Here is a 17,849-nt window from a genome sequence, read left to right as displayed (position 1 = left end):
CATGACACCTTTATTCTCCCTTTTATCATAATGATGTGTGTATTTTCAGGATCCTCCTAAAAGTACTCTGAGGAACTGCGTTTCCTGCATCCCTGCCTGCCCCTGACGGCCTATTTCCAATCCTTCTCCTTCTCACTCCACCAGGACTGGCCTGGCTTAGATTAATGATGCCATGGGAATCCACGTCAGAACAAGGGCTCTGTACTCATCTGATGTTCACGCTCAGAAAGCTGTGTGACAGCAGCATTTACACAAATCAAGGCCCTATTAATAGGACATCAGAGTTTTCGGAAAGAGCTCAGGGCTTGAGTCAAATGGTCCTACTGCAAGCTGGAATCCTGAGCATACTATTTCCTAATTGGACGAAGATGAGATTATTTAACCCCCTCTATGTTACATTTTCTTCATCTGTAAACTGGAGTTGTTCTGATGTCCTAAGGTTGTTTTGCTCTGAATGATATCGTGCATGCTCAACACCTAACCCAGTGACTGATGTACATCGCAGAACACGAGACACTTTGATGAATGACTCTACTGGTGTGTTGCTACAAATCCACCCCTTGCCTCATCATCATAGATCATATGTTTTTGTAAAAAGCAAAGTTCTGAAATCACATACTATTTAAATGTAAATCTAAGCGTTCTTCAATCTGAAGGAAAGGCCACTGTATTGAGAGCCTGTCTCCCTAGCTTCATATAAAATCTATATTCCCCTCAAACTTAAACTAGAACTAAGGTCATGAATCAATCCTCTTTTCTCCTGAGGTGGTTATTTTCAGTCTCAATTTTAAATGAGACGAAACACTGACAGTGTGGCCTCCCTCTCTTTTTACAATAATGATGGTTGCACATCCTTAAACCCGATTCCTCACAACTGACCCGGCCCAGCTAGCAGACGGTTACCTCTTTTTTCTGTTTGCTTTGGAAAGACCGAATGGAAAGCAGAGTCTACGCCTCACTCAAGCTGCTCTGCCTCATTTTTCTTGGAAAAAGAAGGTGATGACTGATTTATCCAAACATGGTTAAGACATCTGGTCTATTGTGTTATCCTCCCAACCATCAAGGGTCACGGTTTTATGACGAAATAAAGAAAAAGGGTTAAGATGCATTGAGTATTGTAAGAGATAGGACAATAGGAGGAGAGGGCATCTAAAAACCTCTATTTATAGTAAAGATGCTATCATTAGCAGGAGTTTTTATGCCAAGATTATCAAGAGTGAGTGTGTACACCCTGAAGGCTCCGTTGGACAAGGAAAAACTCGGATTAGGCTCCTGAAGATGTTATCAGAGACTTACAGAAATAACTGTTTGAAAAATTGGTCATTGTGAGGATGAAAATGACACATTCAACCCCTGAGAATTCTGACACCACAAACCCACCAGCGTGTGACCCCTGGGGTCGGATGGGGAGCAGTGCTGCTAGCAGAGGGCACGTGTCCCGTGTGCTGGGCTGTCCCTTGCAGGGAATAGACGCTGAGCACATAAAAGTTGACGAAGGCAGGGACCAAACCTCTTCCCTCTGTGCTGAGGCTAGAGCCAGCTCATGTCTACCGCTGATAATGGATAGGAAAAGTGCTTGATTGATAGCACTTGATTGATCCCTTTCTATACTTGCACAGCCCAATTCCTCACAGAACTTTTCTGCTTTCAACACTGAAAGAACCACATAATCCACAGAAGCTTCCAGCCAGAGGGGTCCTTAGAGGTTACCTGATCCAGTGCCAGAACGTCCCGGACAGTGCACTGATGTCCAGACAATGAAACGACTTGCTGAGGGCCACACAGCTAATATGGGGCAAAACTTGAATTACTCCTAATTTCAAAGGTTGGGTGACTTTCATTAACTTGTGGACAAGGTCACTTTCTCTAAATAATTGTTTATCGATCCATGAGAACAAAGGCACTCCTGTGGCTGCCTTTCTTGGAACCAAGTGGGTCTAATGTCAGTAGAAAGCACCATATGGGGACTTCCCTGGTGGTGCAGTGGTTAAGAATAAGCCTGCGAATGCAGGGGACACGGGTTCGAGCCCTGGCCCGGGAAGATGCCACATGCCGCGGAGCAACTAAGCCCGTACGCCACAACTACTGAGCCTGCGCTCCAGAGTCCGCGAGCCACAACTACTGAGCCCACGAGTCACAACTACTGAAGCCCATGTGCCTAGAGCCCGTGCTCCGCAACAAGAGAAGCCACCGCAGTGAGAAGCCCGCGCACCGCAACGAAGAGTAGCCCCCGCTCGATGCAACTAGAGAAAGCCCACATGCAGCAATGAAGACCCAACACAGCCAAAAAAATTAATTAATTAATTTTTAAAAAAAAGAAAACACCATATGAAGACAATTTTCCAAACTTAGCAAACAAGCTCCATTACCCGAGCAAACCAACCTCTTAATTTATAACCCAGGTTTTCCTCTGACTTATGGTTCTTGCTCACAAAAAAAAAAAAAAGAAAAAAACCACACAAATAAGACTAAACCTAGGGAAATAACACAACCCCCAGATTTTAAAAATGGTGGGTAAGTAGCATCATCTTTCAACAGAGAGGACAATGTGTGATGAACTTAGTCATCATTCTGGGCTGAATTGTTTCCCCCCAAGAGATGTTGAGTCCTGACCCCCAGTACCTGTGGATGGTCCCTTCCTTGGAAGCAGGGTCTTTGCAGATGATCAAGTTAAAATGAGGTGCTAGGGTGGGCCCTAACCCAGTATGACTGGTGACCTTATAAGAGGGAAATGTGGACACTGGCGGGCCCTCAGGGAGAACATCATGTGAAGACAAAGGCAGAGATCAGAATACGCTTCTATCAGCCAAAGGATACCAGAGACTGCCAGCAAAGCCCAGAAGCTGGGAGAGCGGCAGGGAACAGACCCTTACGGTCTCAGTAGGAACCAGCCGCACTGACACTGACCTTGGACTTCTAGTGTCCAGAACTGTGAGACAGTAAATTTCTGTTGTGCAAACCACCAAGTCTGTGGCACTTTGTTCGACAGGCCCACCAAACTAGTACCATTGCCTCATCTGAAAAAGGCTGGGTGAACTAACTGATCTCACTGGCCCTCCCACCCAAACTCCCCAGGTTCCGTGTAGGCGTGGACTGTACAGAGGCCCTGAGTCCATGCCTGGCCTTGGAACCTTTCTACGGCCATGGGAGGGGACACGAGGTATGGGACACAGCCGTGAACAGGAAGACACAGTCCCTGGGACCGGAATTCACGTCTCCCAGGGAAGATCAGCTCTAAGCAAGTAATTACCAGTGTGGTGCAGGCTGCAGAAACACAGAGGCCGCCCTGGGGAAACTGGACTGGTCCGTGGGCCAGGGGAGGGCTGGAGGGGACAGGAATGAGGGCGAGGTGTCAGCACCCCAGCAAAGCGGGTCGGGGAGGGAGGTGTCACGTGCCAGCAGGATCAGCACAGAGTGAGTCCAGGGGAGGGGACCGCCTACCCGGGCAGAGAGGAGAGCCAGAGGGCTCTTGGTGACACATCTGGTCAAGGCCACACGGGGCTGGGGAGGCAATGTCTGGAGCAGTGGCAGCAGCGCAGGTCATAAAGGAACCCTCCGCTGATGAGTCACTTCCAAACCTCAGTTATATTTGGATTTCTGTTGGGCCTAATGGCATCCTTTCTGTTTCCTATTTCAACATAGCAGGCCAAAGGCAGAACTGATGACTAAGCGCGGACTATTTCATCTAGACCGAGAGTCAGTTTTCCTTTTCAACAACGTTTGCTTGCTAGGTTTCTGGGAGAAGGCGTGTTCTGTGCGTTTGCTTATTTGTTTGAAAATCGCTGAGAACAGTTTGACAAATACTGCAAACTATACGAAAGGAAAGAGACACAGACCATTAAATACTGATCAAACTGGTTTCTGAAAAAGGACGACCACACTCTGCAAGGATTAATACTGTGATACTAGCTGCCCTCTCCCCGCCCTCAAGACAACCCAGGAATAAAGGCATATGGGCCACTGGATTTTCCACATCACTTTTAAGATTTCTGTTCTGCTCTTTGCATTATTAATAATTACCATTAATATTTATTGAGTACTTAGTATGTGCCAGGCACATACTCTTCACATTCATTTTTTTCTTAATACTCCAGCCCTTTAAGTACTTTAAGCCAAGCACATTTGCCAGTGTCCATCACAGCCATCTGCTTCCGGGTCTAACCACAGAGTTGGAAGCAGTAGTGTTGTATGGTTCTTTCAGGAAGACTCCTAAATACGGAGGGATTCTATTTTCATTTTCCTTCTTCTTCCTTTCTGTCCTGGAATGTGGTTCAATGGCCGGAGCTCCAGCAGCCATCTTGGACCACAGGGCAGTCCAAGGGAATGGTAGCCAGTCACAGCAGAGCGAAAAGACAGAAGAATCCTTGGTCTTGCATTGTAGATCCACCAAATCAGCCCTGCACTGTGGATTCATATTTTTTAATAAGAAAGAAACATATTTATATCTATTTTTCATGTTTCAGTTATGTGCAGCCAGAATTATCTGAGATAAGCATTACTGTGTGCCAGGCATTGGGCTTGAAACAAATCTCCCTCCACCTCCCCCACCCCCAATACACACATTCAGACAGTAAAATAAATAGTTTGGATGTTTCGGCAATGCCTGATCTAATGCAACAATCACAGATACATCACACCAACCACAGACATTACTCCTAAAGATTTTACAGAAATGCTTCAGAGGACCCTGAAATTTTGTGAAACATTCTCAAATCCAATACTTTATAATAGATTCCTCTCCCACAAGAGTGATTTTTTTTTCCTGAATCTACAAAGTGAGGTCATTTTGCTTCCCACTGCTTACTGTATTCAAAGACCATTACGCTGAAAATAATTACCTCAAACCAGTAGGAATATTTTTCCTTCTCCTTCCCACCTATTAAAAAGTAATGTTGTGCAAACTGCATGCCTCTATTTTTACTCTACTTTTCCTCAGGAAGCCCTCTGATAATAAGTGAAATGCCTGTGACCTTGATAAGCTTTGAATTAAACTGTAAAAATAAAGCCTTTTGTAGTTTCCTGAAAGGTATTTGGATCTGAGGCTATAAAAAAAAAAAAATTGCTTAGGTATTGATGCCCATAATAAGTTGGCCCTTTTACCAGAAGTTCTCTACTCATTTTGCCAGGTGTAGGCATCCCTCTGTATGTCTAAAGACCTTAACTGATGAATAACAATATTACATTCTGTGACTAAAGGAAGTTTGACAAAATATGTCAAATAGGCACTTAGATGTAAGGAGACAAAATAATTGCCTATATTGAAGAGTTTTTCCCTTGAGATTTGTCTTTGGAGAAGCAGAAGTCAGATTGCCTTTTGAGCTACAGGGATTTCAGATCAACTGTAAGAAAATCAGGGAAAACCCAGGACAAAGGGTGGGCCCAGAGCTCCAGGCAGAACTTGCAAGGGGACCGGTCAGCTCTAACCCCTCCCGCTACACTAGGGTGGGACCAGGCGAGCCTCCGAGCTTCACCTCCACCATGGACTCAGCCAGGACCCCCAACCCCGTCGGGCTTTGGAACCCTCCTCTGGTAGTCCCACGCACCTCAGCACTTTCCTGGTCCTGTAAGGTTGTTTTGTCTCTGTGGCTTGTAGCACTTGCTTATTTGAGCCCTTTGTAGATAACTCCTCAGCATGTAATCTCTTATCTTTTCCCCTTCACTTTGGAACAAGGAGGGGAGGCCCAGGGTCTGGGGAGATGGTAGGGGCTCTGAGCTCAGCGCTGACCCTTTCTACTGCCCGGCCACCACCGGAGCTCTCCTGGGCCAGCCTAGGTCACAAAGTCACAGCTCAGATAGGGAGAAAGGAGCCAACTGAATGAAGACAGCTCTTAGGAAGGAAGGAACAAGCAGCCACCAAGAGGAGATGCTCCAAGTGGGAGACTGGAACTGACACATACACACGACTATATATAAAACAGATCACTAGTAAGGACCCACTGTAGAGCGCAGGGAACTCTACTCAATACTCTGTAATGGCCTGCATGGGAAAAGGATCTAAAAAAGAGTGGATACATGTATATGTATAACTGATTCACTTGGCCGTACAGCAGAAATTAACACAACATTATAAATCAACCGTACTCCAATACAAATTTTAAATTATTTTAAAAAGGAGATGCTCAAAGTGGACGGCTTTGATCTGGGCCGCACCCGCTCTGGCCAGTCCTTCCGGGGGAGGAGGGGGAGGCGGGGCTTTCCTTGGGGATCCTGCATCCTCCACAGCCTGAAAGGTGCGCTTTCCTTTGCCTGGGAGGGAGGGCCGAGGGGGAGGGCCTGCGATGGGACCTCAGCGCCGCTGCACAGACCACGAAACCAGATCAGAGACGCAGCTCAGTCCGCGGCGCTCACTGAGTCCGTGGCGGGGCTGTGCTCGGGGCCCACTTCCACTTGGAACCTCGGAACTTGCTTCCCCGGCTCCCAACGCCCCGTGTCCTGAGCAGGCCGGGTTCACGGACGCGAGGCGGGTACCCACGGCCGAGTCCTGGCGGCGGGCCGTGCTCTGCGCTCCTGGCCCGGCTCCTTGAGGATGGGCAGAGCTGGGGAGAAGCTGCGGAGCTTCCACCCTGCCCTGTATTCATGACGTCAGGGCCTGATCAGGTGGCTGATTCCTCCAACGTGTGGGTGCTCATCTGGGCATCAGCAGGGCGGGGACGCCGGGGGCCTCCAGCGTCCCAGGAGGAAGGGTAGCGGACGTGCGTGTGTCGGCGGACGGGGTCTACAGGTGGCGGAGGATTTCTGTAGAGCGGGGCCTCTTAGGCGGGTCTCGGAAAGAGGAGCCCTGACTGTGAGCCCTCGGTGTGCGAGGTGCCGGGAAGACTGCCGGGCACAGGACGACGTGCCCATCGCAAGCAGCTAAAACCTCAGCAGGCCAGGCCCGCACGCTGTCCATCGGCGTGTAGGGACTCCGCCCAGACATCAGGGCTGCCTCTGTCCGGGCAGGAGGGGGCTCACCCACTCCACCAGCAGAAGACGTGTAGTGGCGGGCTTGGCAGGAACGCGGTCGCTCACGGATGCTCTCTGGGGGCACAGAGCCGGGCTTGGGGGGCTCTAGGCTCCAGACAGGCCTGCCTGCTTGGGCTCGTTCAGGGCCCAGGGTCTTGTTAGGTGGACACCTGTATTAGTGAGTGTCCTAGCGCCCTGTCATTGCAGGCTCTGCTGGCGCCACTAAATGGCCATTTCCGGGGCCCTGGGGGCGGACCTGACCTCAGAAGGCAGCTGTGGAGAAAGGTTTCGTGAAGGTGACGTGACACGCGGCCCCGGCTAACACTTGCTGGGCACGCCTTTCCTTCACGACGACCATCCGAGGTCAGTTCCGCTACCCTCCCTGTTGTACCAGGAAGGAAACCGCGGCTCAGAGAGCTTGAGAAACTCCCCCAGGCGGCGCCAGGAAGCCATGGGTCCGGGTCTCAGACCCAGGCCAGGCCCTGGCTCCAGAGCCCAGCCTCACCCCTCTGCCTCACCCCTCACCATTCTGTCCCCCCAGAATGGCAACATCCATTTTAGTGTGGCCATCAGACCCTGTAATGACCGAATGAGAGAAATCCTCCTGGCCAAAAAGTCTGCATTCAGAAACAGGCCTCCAGAGGCCGAAGACCACTGCTGTACATCTGTGCACAGAACGCTGTGTGTTCCCTGTGCTTTCCGGCCCTGACGTCATGAATACAGGGCAGGATGGAAGCCTCAAGCCCCACCCACAGAAGACCTGGCCTGGAATGTTCTAGGGAGAGTCGCCATTTCTCTGAGGAAAAGCCATGGCCATCAAGTCTGTCTCATCAACGTAACCTGAGGTAGCTCCTCCTGGGGTGAGCTTACATTTCTGATGAAATAGCCAACATTACTGCTTACAGGTTAGTCCTTTCCTGCTCTTTCTTTTTGTTGGACAAATGTATGGGCCTTGGGGTCATGGTGTGAAGATTTAACTGTTAAAAAAAGATACAACAATAGCTAATGCTTGTAAGGCATTTAAAATGTGCTGACTCTTAAAAATCAAACAAGCCTACAGAAGACGTCCTTGTTCTGCATCACACACATGGAAATGGAGACTCAGGGGGGGAAAGACAGTCCTCTGCACGGGGGTTCTCAGAGGCCCATCCCAACAAGCAAGCATATCTCGGGACCCAGCTTCCCAGTGTGACCCGGGCGGGGGGGGCGGGGTGGAGGGTGAGGGAGGCCCAGGAGCGCCCCCCTCTGGACCTGCTCCCGATCTCCCATCTCCTTAGGAAGCCCCCCAGCAACCAGAGGCAGCCCCCGGGCTGACCCTTCTGCCCTGGGCTTAAAGGGAATCCAGTTATGTTTTCCTCTTTCTTTCTTGGGATTTGGTTTCCTTCCTTGTCAGAGTGGTGAGACCAGGGGGCAGATAACAGGGGGCAGACTTAAGGGAAAGAGTCCACAGTTACTGCTGGGCCACCTTGAGTGTTTAGGGTTAGGGTTAGGGTTAGGGTCAGGTTCAGGGTCAGGGTTAGGGTTAGGGTTAGAGCTTACAGGGGCCTCGGAAAGGGTTGGGTTAGGGTTGGGGTTAGGTTAGGGTTGGGGTTAGGGTTAGGCCTGTTGACAAGCACCTGCATCACCAGCCAGGGCAAAATCTGTAGAAATAGATGTTTGCCTGGCCCTGTGCTCTTTGCACAGAACTCCCTTGGGGACCTTCAAAGACCTTTGAAACCCTGCTTTTCTCTTCTATGTTGAAGAAGATGCCATGTGTCTAGTACCTGCTATGAAAATGCTTTTCTGATCAATTAATATTGAAATCTTAGATGACTATTATAAATGTATAGTGACACTTTACCAGCTCTAACATTACTAAAAATCTTTCTTTTCTTTCAGAGACTGGCTTATTTATCATAGACAAATGTTATCATTTCAATATCCAAAGATGCCTTCTCTGAAATGTCAGGTAGCTTTATTAATTGTTTAATAAAAAGCAATCATCAATCAGTCATCATTTTCTTAATGGGCGTAAAAATGTTATACCCATATTCACTAGTTTCATAGATGAACGTAATTAAGACAAGAAATTTGAAACTCTGAGTTTTAAATCATTTGATTTAAAACTGTGATTTTTCAGAAAGCTTCTGTGGAAGCTTTGGATATTCAGAAAGCTTCATTTTAAATTACTTAATACTAACTATTAAGATCTCATCTTTCTCTAGGTATATTAGGGGACCATCTGTTCTTCGACAGCCAATCTCATATGCCTTCTGTAGCTACGGTACTTTATTGCAATAAGTGATATTTATGTTAATGTCCCTGATATGCCATAAAAATTTGAAATACCTTCTCAAAAAAAGTCAAAAATTATTTTCATTTATATTTGAGTGTATTTTCATTATCTGAGTATAGTTATTGTATGTACAACACCATGGTATTAATTCATATGTTATCAGGATATATAAATAATTGGAATATGGCATTCACCAACATTCCTCATAGAATGTTCTAGCAATGATATTTGTCATTGATCTTTTCTCCATTTTCTAATTGCTAAAATTATTTTGTGATTATGTAGATTAACCTGGAATAAGATAATCCAATGGCCAGAGTTTACACACTCTGCCTATTAATCACCTGAAAAGCCACAGTTTATTTTTTACAAGCTGACCATCTGCGATGTTCCCTTTCTACACGGCTTGACCGGTTAAGTCATGTTTGCCAAACTTCTCTGGCGTTTACCTGTACTGAGGAATCCTTCCACTGTGGTATATCCAGGCCTTCGCTGTGCTTACAAGTTTCCAGGGATGCCGTTCGGCTTTTGTGTTATGTTGCTATGAAATCTGTCTGAGACTAAAGAAAGTAAATGTCAACAGACACTGAACACCTATTGCTACGGTGCTTATGGCAACTAACTTGAACTGTTGCTCTGAGTTTACTCAGAACCCACATCACAGGTTTTAAATATATAAACTCTGGTTGGCCAAAAGGAAGAAAGAGACTTCATGGTATATTCCTGTGAAAGTGCTATGCCATTAATTTCAGATATGCCAAATGAAATAAGGAGGTTAAGGATTTATTAACAAGTTCAGGAGTAGAAGCTTCTGCTCAGCTCAGTGGAGCCAGCTTGACAAAACCCTCTTCTGAGGATCCCCAGCTCCTGGGATAACGGGGCTCAAATAGTTTCCCTGCCTGGCGCTCCCCGCAATCCGCTGTGGTCTCTCAGCATCCAAACTCTGCATCACACCTCCTGAGGATGCGGAGTGGCCCCGTCCCCGATGCTTGGGCGTTGGGGGAAGGGTGCTAGAGCCTGCATGCCCACGCGGAGGCTCCCGCGCTAGCCCCACATAAAGCCACTGAATGCCACCACATAGCGATGACACCAGATGTGCCACTGGCCATGTGGGTCTCCCCACCTGAATGACGTCGACCTACCAGACCAGAAGAAACGAGATCTTTGTTCACGTGTTGGGCCCTCACAAGGTACTGACCACCGTACGTGGTGCCCTCCCCAGCCCTACCGTTATTGTTCCCAACTGACGGATTGGGAAACAGGAGGAGGAGAAGAAATAATCCGCCCTGGGTGAAGGACTGGGGCAGGCATCCTGGACCACGTTGCGATGCTGCCTCACGGGAAACTCACACCGGCCACATCCTCCTCCCTTGGGGAGCGTGTCCAGTGAACTCAGCCCTGAGCGAGAGCAGGGGGGCTTCCCACCGGCGCTCTTGCAGCCAGAAGACCCCAAGACTCTGGTCTGTCCGCATCTGATGTGAGCTGGCGGGGGAGGAGGTGGGGAGTGGATTCCTGATGCTCCTTGCAGCCCCACAGCAGACAGAGCAGCTAGGAACTTAATCGAAATGACAGCGGACTTCCACTTGGACAGCCAGAAAAACCTCTAAGACAGCGGCTAACATTCCCGTAGCAGACTCAGGCTGCCGCAGGTACACACCCAGGGGGTGCCCCCCACTCCACATCCCACGCTCTCGCCAGGATGCCCCGGAAGCTTCTCCTCTCAACTCACCTGTTCTGCACACTAGGAGTATGTTTGCCGCTTCAGTGTTACTCATTGAACATGAAAAACTGCAGTTGCAAGAACATGAGAAGTTAACGTCATCCAGGTTAGAAACCGCAGAGCCGTGTCAAACTCTGCCTTCTCCCGCTGGAGACTGAGTCCCTACACGCATCACTGCTCCTTATCGTGCTCTGAAGATTCGTTTCATGCTCTCCGATCCGGCCCTTCGCCTCCCTAGGAGTCAACCCACATCAGACTTCCCCACGGCCTCCTCACTGGTCGTCATGCCTCCGTCTGGTCTGGCCCTACTGTAAGTCACTCTCCTGTTTGCCTCCATAGTTTAAAAAATGTCAGTTATTCTTTCTAAAACCTAAGGCTGATCATATTATTCCTCTGACCACCCTCCATTGGTCCCCGAGGGCCCTGAGGATCGATTCCAAGTCCTGTGCACGGCCCACAGGTTCCTGAACTTGAGAACAGTTGTCCAAACAATCTCTGAAAGCTAGAATTCCTTAGAAACATCTGCAACAGTTCCCCACAAGAAAAATAAGTTCATTCCCCACAGCAACCAAGACTAAAAATGATTTAGCTCCGGCCTTTCCTGCTTTCTTTACCATCGTTGGCGTACTTTCCACACAATTAGGCAATCTTCCACATTTCAATACAAGTTTAAGACATCCTCCCTTTTAAAAACCCAGTGATAAAGCTTAAAATTTTAATTACCATTTCCTGTTTTTATAAGGGCAAGGAGAAAAAAAGCATATATTTTACCTGTAATTTCCAAAACGAAATTCCTCAGTTGCCTCCAGAATTTCTTAAAGGAAGCATCAGAGCCCAGGGCCTGGCATCCTAGGGAGCCTGTGGCTCAGGGACACTGCTTGGGAGTAAACCTGGCTCTTGTCCGTGCTGGTCGGAGGGAACAGTGACGTTTGCATCGTCACCGGGATTACCTGGAGTAACAGCAAGCACTGCATGTGACTCACAGGCGCACGCTAGCCAAGACCAGAGCTGGTCCGAGAGTCACGACTGTCAGGAGGTATCAGAGAGCACATTCTCCTTATTCTGATGAAGAAACATCCAGACTACAGCACTTATAACTGCTTTTCCTTTCTAGTTGCCTATACCATGCAACCAAATAATCTACTTTCAATAAAACTTTATTAAATGGCCAACGAAATAACCCATTTTGTTCAATAGATCGTCTGTGGCATACAAATAGAATGTGGCATGTGAACATGGGAGCTTTTTACCTTATTTTGAAGTTGATGTTTTGAATATTTATCTTGAAAACTATGTTTTCGTTGAGTAAGACACCATGAAGTGGAGGTCAAGTCCCCATAACAAGTAGATTGGTTCAACGCAGCCGACATCTGTTAAATGCCTGCTCCATTTAAGACGTGGGCCTGCGGAGAAAAAAAAAAAACAAACCCTGACTTCTAACAGTTCACAAGCCAGTAATCTTTTGTACTAGACATTAATATGCAAGCATTAGCTTCACTTGTCACTCTCTCAACACCCATGTAAGTATGTCTTCAGCCCAGGCAGAGAGGAGCTGTGAGTGCTGCCAGTAGCCCAGGGAGGTAGGGGCCCCAGAGGGTGATAAATCCCTTGTCATCTTCATTACCTTCATTTCGGTCACCAGAACCCCTGGTTGAAGTCTCGTACTGTTTTATGTTTTTTTAACAGCTTTATTGAGGTGTAACTGATACACAAGGAGCTGCATCTATCTGATGTGTACAATGTGATGAGTTTGAACATCTGCACAACAGCCATGACACCATCACCACAATCGAGGGAACAGACTGATCCATCACCTCCCAGAGTTTCCTTGTGTCCCTTTGTTTCTGTTTGTTGTTTGTTTGTTTTTATGGTAAAAATACTCACCATGAGACCGACCCTCCTAACACATCTTGAAGTGCACACCACACTGTAAAGTGCAGGCACCACGTCGTACGGCAGATTCTAGAACTCACTCATCAAGTAGAGCTGACACCTTCCAACCATTGAAGAGCTCTCCTTTCTCCTCCCTCACCCCCTGGCCACCACTCTTGTACTCTCTGCTTTTATGAGTTTGACTATTTTAGATTCCTCATGTAAGTAGAATCATGCAGTATTTGTCCTTCTGTAATTGGCTTGTTTCACTTAGCATAACATCTTCCAGGTTCATCCATGTTGCTGCAAATGGCAGGATCTTCTTCTTTTTTCACATGTGTATGGACTTCACGTCCTTTATGCGTTCCTCTGTCAATGGACACCTGGGATGCTGCCATATCTTGGCTATTGTGTAAAGAGCTGCCATGAGCATGGGAGGGCAAATATCTCTTTGAGATCTGATTTCAGTTCTTTTGGATAAATACCCAGACGTGGGATTGCTGGATCATACGGTAGTTCTAGTTTTAGCTTTTTGAGGAATTTCCATACAATTCTCCATAGCAGCTACACCATTTTAATTTAACACCAACAGTGTACAAGGGTTGCACTTCTCCACAACCTCACCTACACTTTTTAAAAAATAATAGCCATCCTAACGTGTGTGAGGTGACAGCTTGTTGTAGTTTCGATTTGCATTTCCCTGATAATTGATGGTGTTGAGCACCACTTCATATCCCTGTTGGCCATTTGTATCTCTTCTTCAGAGAAATGCCTGTTCAAATCCTTTACCCACTTTATAATTGGCTTATTCAGGGTGTTTTGCTATTGTGTTGTGGTCTCATATTTGTTTTAATGCTCAGAGAAAAGGCACAGTCTGTTTGCTTTCCTCCTTGAAACAGAAAATATCATTTTTGTGAGTGGAACACACAAGAAACAAAGCTCCTTCGAATGTAACTTAGAATGTTAATTCCGGAGAGTGAGAAATTCTGTCCAGAAGAACCTGTGCCTTTAGAAACACTGACCGTTGTTTTGTTTTGTTTTTAGTTTTTTTTTTTTAATTTTTATTTATTTATGGCTGTGTTGGGTCTTCGTTTCTGTGCGAGGGCTTTCTCCAGTTGTGGCAAGCAGGGGCCACTCTTCATCACGGTGCGCGGGCCTCTCACTGTCGCGGCCTCTCTTGTCGCGGAGCACAGGCTCCAGACGCGCAGGCTCAGTAATTGTGGCTCACGGGCCCAGTTGCCCCGCGGCATGTGGGATCTTCCCAGACCAGGGCTCGAACCCGTGTCCCCTGCATTGGCAGGGGGATTCTCAACCACTGCGCCACCAGGGAAGCCCCCTTTTTTTTTTTTGATACACTAAGCAGCAGCGGGCAGGATGGTGCAGTGGAGAATCAGAGGCTGACCAGCCTAAACCCAGGGCAGGTCCCATCCTGCTGGATGTAGCCTCACCTCTGCTGAGTATCTAACACATCTGCAAAGTAAGGACCTGGGTTGGATAGACTTGACTGCAGTAGCATTTTTTTTCTTCATTGAGTGATATTACTGCCTACCTACTATGTACCAGATGCTGTGCCAGTGCTAGATTAGAGCAGGAAACAAGAGTAAACAGATGAGTCCCTGGCCATTTGGAGTTTACATTCTTAGAGGATGGTAGACAATTCACAAGTAATTTCACAAGTAACACTGTTTCAAATGGTGCTAAGTCTTCTCATCCCCTCCTTGCCCAGCCCCCTCCTTGCCCAGCCCACTCCCTGCCCAGTCCTGACCCCATAAGGGCTCTGCATGCCCCGGTGCTGTTCCCCAGTCACACACAGGGCTCTTTCCTCCTCCCCAGTTGGGTCTCAGCTCTGATGTCTCTGCAAAGAGCCCTTCTGAGGCCACCCTGTAATGTCAGCTCACCTTACCCCAGTCACTGCGCAGCAGGTCACTCTGTTTTATTCTCCTTGGAGCCTTTAGTGCTGCTGAAACAATATTACTAATTTATTTGTAAGAATGTAATCTCCAAGTGGCCAGTTTTTCCATTGATACGCAGGTGTGCAAACAATTTCATTTCCACCTTGTCCAAAATGTACCACAAGATATAGAATGAAACACTATTTCTGACCTATTTTCCAGAGATGTTCTGAAGAATATTTTTAATCATGTTAGGTACTGAACATATTTGTATTTATGGATTTATTCATCTATTTATCTATTTTGCAGCTGTTAAAGAAATCACATATGTGGACCATTTGCCTCTTTCAGTAAAAGGATTAGACAATTAATTTCTCTAAACTTCAGTTTTCAAATGGGGCTAATAATCCCTCCCTGCAGGAATTTTTTTTCTGATTCTTGAACAATATAATCGAAAGCTCCCAGCAAAGTATCAATAATTAGGAGGGTAGGCCCACTAGATCTTCCCTGAATTAGAATTAGTCGTTTAGTGACTATTTGAAAGAGTTCCCAGTAAAATGCTTCCACGTACTCTTACATAACGCATAACTTGTGACTTTAAAAATCAGCAACTTCACCAGACAGTGAAGTCAGAATCTCAAGGGCAACTCACAACAAAGAAGAAGGCAACAAGCAAAGTAAACGGAAAACATTCTAGTCTGTATTCCAACCTGCCAAGCAAAGGAACCACGCAGACACCAAAAACGTGCTGCCCCCTACCCACCCTCCTCGTGGTCCAGCCGTGCCGCAGCCCTGGCTCTGAGGGTACGAGGCCCCGCACGGTCCAGGCAGTGGCGGCATCACCATCACCGACGGGCTGCAGCCTGAAAAACGACAGACAGAGGGTCAGAGCAAGAGGGGTCACTGGAATTTGGGGTGAAGACTGTAAAACCGAAATTCTCTCCCAAGGCCATTTCTCCGCAGTATCTGAAGGTGCCGTTGCTTCTCTTCTCCTTCTCGTGGCTTTAAGCTTTGCGTCTCATCTCTCTATGTGCTGTTCTATTCCAGGGACTGAATTTTTCATCTTTATGTAATAATTGCTTGTTGTTTTACTGTCAGATGTTTCCTATTTGCATTTCCTCATGTAGCATCTAAACAGCTTCAAGGAAAAGCCCTACATTTGTCCCCTAAAAGCCGGACACGGCCTGTTCCTCTCGCGTGTGAAATGCTCAGGCTGGGGGACACCGGTTGAGCCTCTGTTATGTGCCCTTGACTCTGGGGACACAAGCCTGGCTGAGAAGCAGACTCCAAACAGTTCCTGTCCCTCCAAAAACCCTTGACAACTGAGGTGAGCTTATCTTCCTGATAGAAAATGTCCCCTCCTTTGTGCTTTGAACAGGTTCTGGGAACTGATAGAAAGAAACTGAATAAAGATTTGTTTCTAGAGTGGAGGCTCCTCACTCCTTCAGCACATCTCCGGACCTCACCTGCCCGTGGGAACAAGTAGGTTGCATTTTCCTGAGCTCAGCTAGCTTGGGTGGTGTCCCTTGAGCTGCTGCAGAACCTTGGTCCTTGGCCAGTTCCTAAGTGCCCTCCTCTGCCGTCCCCCGGAATGGTCCACCCCGCTTCCCTGCGGAAATCCACTGCACGTGAGCGCTTGAGGGCGGCTCGACCGCAGGGCTGCCGGCGCTCCGGGGTGTGGAGCTTCTCAGAGGGCCATGGCCCTCCCCGTGGAAGCACCCAAAGCCTTGACTTCCCCCATGGCGTTTGGAAAATGAGAGAAGCGTGTGTCTTTCCCTGATGTTGGATCACAACTTACCACCCGGGCACTCGAAGCAGTACTGTCCCCCCTAGAAAACAGTCTCTCCAGCTTCTGACTCTACTGCCTTCTGCCGGTTTATCAAGCCAGGTAAGGACAGTACCTGCCCGGGAAGTGTTCACGGTGCAGCTTGGTGGTCAGGCCATCCCAGCTCTGCAACCTTGGGCGAATCCGCTAGCCTCTCTGTGCTTTAGTTTCTTTAACTATAAAAGGAGGGCATTAATAGTAATCATTTAATTGGGTTGTTGAAATCAAATGAGACCATCATATACAGTGCTTAGAACACTGCTCGGTGCATAGGGCATGCCCCATACGTGACAACTCATGCTTTTGTCAGCATCTCGCCCCATCAGTTCGTCCCTCCCGACTCCGCCCGGAGGCGCATGCGCACAACTTCCTCTGCTTCAGCAGCCCCTCCCTTCATCTCCATCAACTAGATGGGGTGCCGGGCTGCGGGGGGCCACCGGTCTCTCCCCACCTGAGAGAGCAGAATAAAATGAAGACAGCCGTTTTCAGACAGCACCTCGTTAACCCGTTCATTTTAAGTCTACTGAAAGAACCACCAAAAATGCATGTGTTAATTATATCCTAAAAGTGGAACTCAATCCAGGATGCCAGCAGATAAATGTCATCCAGGACAACAGCCCAACTCCAACATTCCTAAGACCCACTTCACCCTTAACTATGACCACGTTTCGCCCCAAGGACCAGGATTTAACATTGGACGGTAAACATTTGGGCAGCAAGATCTACAGAGTATTTTAACCCTCCCGCTTTCATGAACACAGACTTTCACGGACACAGCTCCAACTCTAAGCCACAAACGAAGTACCGTCCAAACTTCCATCCTCTCCCCCCGCCCCGGTCTGTACCACTTCAGATTTCCCACTGTGTTCTGGTGGCCTGATTTTGCTCCGAGGTTTCCCAACCACATAGCCTTTGAGTCATTCTCGACTCCCCTCTCCCCTTTCCTTCCTGAATCTAACAAACTACCAACAAACCTGCTGCTGCTTGTTCCAGCAGAACGCCCTACCGGGCCACAAAGCGCAAACCTCTATTGTTGGAGCCACCTTCCAGGGGGAATTCCAGCCCCAGGCGTTCCCGAGGCCCCGTGAAACCCGGGGAGGGACCGCTCAGCCTCTCACTCCCTCCTTTCCTGACTCACGGGGAATCGGCTCTCGGCTGGAGCCCAGGAGGGAGGGAAACAACCGAGCTAGAGCTTCCCACCAGCCCAGAGCATCAGGAACAGGGGGCTTTCCCGCCGGGTGGGCCAGGCTCCAGGAGAGGAATGTCTGAGTTCCAAGGCACAGCCTGGGCTGCAGTCGGTCCCGCCCTCTGAAACCCCTTTGA

General features: G+C 48.1%; 1 protein-coding gene across 1 annotated transcript in view; it reads right to left on the bottom strand.

Annotated features, from left to right (window-relative positions):
- Positions 1 to 12,204, bottom strand: part of RP1 (RP1 axonemal microtubule associated) — a 46,789-nt gene extending 34,585 nt beyond the window's left edge. The window contains exon 1 of the mRNA XM_061171941.1: positions 12,188 to 12,204. The gene's annotated coding sequence lies outside the window, so the exon portion shown is untranslated. The remainder of the gene's footprint in view (positions 1 to 12,187) is intronic.
- Positions 12,205 to 17,849: the final 5,645 nt, after the last annotated feature.

The sequence above is a fragment of the Eubalaena glacialis genome, chromosome 17, assembly GCF_028564815.1.
Source record: "Eubalaena glacialis isolate mEubGla1 chromosome 17, mEubGla1.1.hap2.+ XY, whole genome shotgun sequence".
Taxonomy (NCBI): Eukaryota; Metazoa; Chordata; class Mammalia; order Artiodactyla; family Balaenidae; genus Eubalaena; species Eubalaena glacialis.
The sequence above is the reverse complement of the archived record's forward strand: the minus strand, read 5'-3'. Positions and strand labels throughout refer to the sequence as shown.